At 44.2% G+C, this 6,000-nt stretch overlaps 1 protein-coding gene across 1 annotated transcript in view; it reads left to right on the top strand.

Annotated features, from left to right (window-relative positions):
- The first annotated feature begins 618 nt into the window (after positions 1 to 618).
- The window catches only part of BPGM (bisphosphoglycerate mutase), a 28,169-nt gene continuing 22,787 nt past the window's right edge, over positions 619 to 6,000 (top strand). The window contains exon 1 of the mRNA XM_056517198.1: positions 619 to 1,110. The gene's annotated coding sequence lies outside the window, so the exon portion shown is untranslated. The remainder of the gene's footprint in view (positions 1,111 to 6,000) is intronic.

The raw sequence follows: 6,000 nt of genomic DNA, 5'->3' as shown, positions 1-6,000 counted from the left end.
TTGGACAGCCCTAGTGGTGACTGGTTGCTATGGGTAACACTATCTCATAGTTTCATAGTTTTCCTTTTCAGCTTTTGCAAAACTACATCTCCCAGCATGCCTGGACAGCCCTAGTAGTGATTGGTTGCTATGGGCAACACTATATCATAGTTTTACTTTCCAGCTGTTGCAAAACTACAACTCCCAGCATGCCTGGAGAGCCCTAGTAGTGATTGGTTGCTATGGGCAACACTATCTCATAGTTTTCCTTTCCAGCTGTTGCAAAACTACAACTCCCAGCATGCCTGGACAGCCCTAGTAGTGATTGGTTGCTATGGGCAACACTATCTCAGTTTTCCTTTCCAGCTGTTGCAAAACTACATCTCTCGGCATGGCTGGACAGCCTAGTGATGATTGGTTGCTATGGGCAACACTATCTCATAGTTTGCCTTTCCAGCTGTTGCAAAACTACAACTCCCAGCATACCTGGACAGCCCTAGTAGTGTTTGGTTGCTATGGGCAACACTATCTCATAGTTTTACTTTCCAGCTGTTGCAAAACTACAACTCCTAGCATTCCTGGACAGCCCTAGTAGTGATTGGTTGCTATGGGCAACACTATCTCATAGTTTTCCTTTCCAGCTGTTGCAAAACTACAACTCCCAGCACGCTCGGCTGTCCGAGCGTGCTGGGAGTTGTAGTTTTGCAACAGCTGGAACGCTGCTATAGTGTTGCGTGTTACTATGTCTCAGTCACAGCTGCACGGTTTCCTCTGTGCACTAGAAGCCATTGAAGTGTCACAGCAACAACAACAACAACATCCCCATCCCGCTAGTGGCGTCCACGTCCCCCCGCACGCCATTGGGCAGTCCTGCTGTCAATCAACGTGACAAAGGGGCGGGGCCAGCGCCAGCAACCAGGGCAGAGCACAGTGCGGGAGCTGCAGAGAGGAGGAGGAAGGAGACCCAATCCTGCAGCACAGCCTGCACTACATCAACAACACCACAGCCATCCGGCTCTGCCAGCCTTATATGTACCCAGTGCACACAGCTGCCAGAAAGAGAGGTGCTGTGCATGAACCCCCACCCCAAAACCTGGACTGATCTGCTGCACCACCTGTCTACTGCACTGGGTGAGTAATAGGGGCTGTGCACTCTGTATACACTGTATATAGGGCCAGATGTAGCAGAGCTGACTGTGTGCTATCTTTCTATAGGGGTGTATGGTGAGTAATAGGGGCTGTGCACTCTACTATACACTGTATATAGGGCCAGATGTAGCAGAGCTGACTGTGTGCTATCTTTCTATAGGGGTGTATGGTGAGTACATGCTGGGAAGTGTGATGCAGCTGCAGAGACCAGCACGGGTATGATGTATGCATGTGTCTATTCTGGGCTAATGTCTATATTTATCACCTCATATCTATATCTCATATCTATCTCATATCTATATGTCATATCTATCTCTCTATCTCATTATCTATCTATCATATGCTTATGTTAGGCTGCATTCACACCACGTTTTTGCAATACAGTTCCTGTATCAGGTTTTTTTTTTTTTTTTTTTTTGATGAAAAACTGATTCCTCAAAACCTGACCAAACTGTATCAAAATGTGTGTACAAATTTCATCCTGTATATGGTTAAAAACCGTATACGGTTTTAAAAATGATGTCCGGTTTCATCCGTTTTTTTTAAAGAAAAAAAGTATACATTTTTAACTTTTTCACTCCATTTTGAATAAAGTTTCACTTGTTTGTTGGAAATACCCAGAAAAAAAAATGCACATATGGTTCTGTACGGTTCCATTGACTCCCATGTTAAAAAAAAAAAAAAAAAAAAAAAAAAAAAAAAAAACGTATACGGTTTTTCACCCAGATAAAAAAAAAAATGTGGTAGACTACGGTTTTGGGTACGGGTAAAAAAAAAACCTATAAGACGCAAAACGGACTAAACCGGATGGATGATGCGTTTGACATATGGTTTACAATGTTAAGTCAATGCATACGGTTTTCTATACGGTTCCGTACGGTTTTTAACTTGAAACTGTATACGGGAACTGTATAGTAAAAACGTGGTGTGCATGCACCCTTACTTTATATCTGTGTTTCCCAACCAGGGTACCTTCAGCTGTTGCTAGGAGTTGTAGTTTTGCAGAAGGCGCACTGGTTGGGAAATACTGCTTTAGATAAAAAGTAATGTAGGCACATGATAGATATGAGAGAAACAATATACAAAGGATCTATCTAATCATTCAAAACAGAATAGACAGAACCATACAAAATATTAGGCACAGGATAGATAACTTAATAGATACAAAGTAACACAGGCAATAGACACATATAAAGTATTTATCTCATATCTTTCTATTATTTATCTAATCTATTACCTGTTACTTTGTATCTATCTGTCTATTCTGTACCTATGTGAGATGGCTGGATAGATACTTTGTATGTGTCTGTTACTTTGTATCTATCTTTCCATCTATCTAATACACTGCTCAAAAAAATAAAGGGAACACGTAAACAACACAATGTAACTCCAAATCGAAGGTTTGCTGTGTCTGTCAGCGTAGTGTCCAGAGCATGTAGGTGCTACCAGGAGACAGGCCAGTACATCAGGAGACGTGGAGGAGGCCGTAGGAGGGCAACAACCCAGCAGCAGGACCACTACCTCCGCCTTTGTGCAAGGAGGAGCATGAGGAGCACTGCCAGAGCCCTGCAAAATGACCTCCAGCAGGACACAAATGTGCATATGTCCACTCAAACGGTCAGAAACAGACTCCATGAGGGCCCGACGTCCACAGGTGGGGGTTGTGCTTACAGCCCAACACTGTGCAGGACATTTGGCATTTGCCAGAGAACACCAAGATTGGCAAATTCGCCACTGGCACCCTGGGGTCTTCACAGTTCACACTGAGCACATGACAGACATGACAGAGTCTGGAGATGCTGTGGAGAACGTTCTGCTGCCTGCAACATCCTCCAGCATTACCGGTTTGGCGGTGGGTCAGTAATGGTGTGGGGTGGCATTTCTCTGGGGGGCCGCACAGCCCTCCATGTGCTTGCCAGAGGTAGCCTGACTGCCATTAGGTACCGTGATGAGACCCTCAGACCCCATGTGAGACCATATGCTGGTGCGGTTGGCCCTGGGTTCCTTCTAATGCAAGACAATGCTAGACCTCATGTGGCTGGAGTGTGTCAGCAGTTCCTACAGGAGGAAGGCATTGATGCTATGGACTGGGCCGCCTGTTCCCCAGACCTGAATCCGATTGAGCACATGTGGGACATCACGTCTCGCTCCATCCACCACAGACTGTCCAGGAGTTGGCAGATGCTTTAGTCCAGGTCTAGGAGGACATCCCTCAGGAGACCATCCTCCACCTCATCAGGATCATGCCCAGGTGTTGTAGGGAGGTCATACGGGCACGTGGAGGCCACACACACTACTGAGCCTCATTGTGACTTGTATTAAGGACATTACATAAAGTTGGATCAGCCTGTAGTGAGGTTTTCCACTGTGATTTTGAGTGTGACTCCATATCCAGACCTCCATGGGTTGATACATTTAATTTCCATTGATAATATTTGTGTGATTTTGTTGTCAGCGCATTCAACTATGTAAAGAGGAAAGTATTTCATACGATTAGTTCATTCATTAAGATCTAGGATGTGTTATCTTAGTGTTCCCTTTATTTTTTTGAGCCGTGTATATGCGCGGAATAGACAGAAAGTAACAGGATAGATAGACACATACAAAGTATCTCTCATACCTATCTATTTTTTTTTCTGTGCCTATGTTTCTTAGATAAATACAAAATAGGTAGATAAACAGACACATACAAAGTTTATAGCTATCCATCCATCTAACACAGAATAGATGCATACAAAGGCACAGGATAGATATATTCTTTGTATCTATCTATCTATCTATCCATTCATCTATCCAATGCCTTTTACTTGGTATCTCTCTGTTTATTCTGTCTATGTTAAAGGGGTACTCCGGCACTAAGACATCCTATCCCCTATCCAAAGGATAGGGGATAAGATGCCTGATCGCGGGGGTCCCACTGCTGGGGACCCACATGATCTTGCATGCAGCACCACGTTACAATCAGTCCCCGGAGCATGTTCGCTCCGGGTCTGATTAATGGCGATCACGGGGCCGGAGCATTGTGACATCACGGCGCCGCCCCTGTGTGACATCACACCCCACCCCCTCAATGCAGGACTATGGGAGGGGGCATGTCGGCTCCCATAGGAGCGTGGCAGCGTGATCGCCATTAATCAGACCCGGAGCGAACATGCTCTGGGGACTGATTGAAACGGGGTGCTGCGTGCAAGATCACGGGGGTCCCCAGCGGTGGGACCCCCGCGATCAGGCATCTTTTCCCCTATGCTTTGGATAGGGGATAAGATGTCTTAGCATCGGAGTACCCCTTTAAATGGAAGGATAGATAAATACTAGAGATGAGCGAACTTACAGTAAATTCGATTCGTCACGAACTTCTCGGCTCAGCAGTTGATGGCTTTTCCTGCATAAATTAGTCCAGCTTTCCGGTGCTCTGGTGGGCTGGAAAAGGTGGATACAGTCCTAGGAGACTCTTTCCTAGGACTGTATCCACCTTTTCCAGCCCACCGGAGCACCGGAAAGCTGAACTAATTTTATGCAGGAAAAGTCAGCAACCGCCGAGCGGAGAAGTTCGTGACGAATCGAATTTACTGTAAGTTCGCTTATCTCTAATAAATACAAAGCATAGGCGCAGAATAGATAGACACATACAAAGTATCTATTTATTGCCTATGTTACTTTGTATCTATCTAGTCTGTGCATATGTGTCTATGTATCTATCGATTTATCATAGATAAATACAAAGATAGATACAAAGTAACATAGGCACGGAGTAGATACTTTGTATTTGTCTCTCTATATCCATCTAACATAGGCACAGGAAAGATATACAGTGGTCCCTCAAGTTACAATATTAATTGGTTCTGGGACGACCATTGTATGTTGAAACCATTGTATGTTGAGACTATAACGCTATGGAAACCTGGTAATTGGTTCTGAAGCCACCAAAATGTCATCCAAAAATAGGAAAAGGTAAAGGCTAAAGAAAAATAAGTAGATAACTAATACAGATAAAGCAAATCCTTACATATAAAAGTAAGAAAGAGCTGCTGGGAGCTGTAAATCACTGTCTGTCAGTGTTTCCCAACCAGGGTGCCTCCAGCAGTTGCAAAACTACAACTCCCAGCATGCCCGGACAGCCAACGGCTGTCCGGGAATGCTGGGAGTTGTAGTTTTGCAACAGCTGGAGGCACCCTGGTTGGGAAACAATGGTTTATGTAGAGGACAGGAGCTTCTTCAGGGTCCTGTACAGTACACACAGTGTCCCAAATGGAGCCGCCCTTACTTGGTGTCCAAAGGAGCAGCTAACCCTGGCACAGGTAAGGAGTAGTACAGAACTTGTAGTTCCTCCCTGTACTGTAGTTGGCGCTACCAGACAGCCAGTCAGTGCTTGTACTTCAGTAATAGAGGTGATTTACCAGTAAAATGCCAATTCTGATTGGTCAGTTCCTCCAGTTGTGACAAGTTTCACAGATCTGGACTGTCTGTACATTGTATGATGAGTCTGGTTTCAAGTTACAATGGTCCAGAAAAGACCATTGTATGTTGAAACTATTGTATGTTGAGGCCATTGTAAGTTGAGGGATCACTGTATACAAATTAACAGACACTAGATAGATCCAGAGTAACATAGGCACGTAATAGATAAATAGATTTATCTGTCATTTGGGAATTAACGGTCTTTTTTGCCTACAATATTAAGCTGCAGTCCCATGTAAGACACAGTGCTATAATTATTACTAGTACGAAATGCAAAATTTAGCTCAGCAGCATATGTGAGTATAGGTGGGTGTAGCAGTGCTGAACATGTTTTTAGTTTTGCACCATTATGCATCATACGACTGGCATGTTTGCTAGAAGTCCTATGAAAACTACCAAATAAACTCAAATCTA

This window comes from Hyla sarda, chromosome 4 (genome assembly GCF_029499605.1).
Source record: "Hyla sarda isolate aHylSar1 chromosome 4, aHylSar1.hap1, whole genome shotgun sequence".
Classification (NCBI taxonomy): domain Eukaryota; kingdom Metazoa; phylum Chordata; class Amphibia; order Anura; family Hylidae; genus Hyla; species Hyla sarda.
The sequence above is the reverse complement of the archived record's forward strand: the minus strand, read 5'-3'. Positions and strand labels throughout refer to the sequence as shown.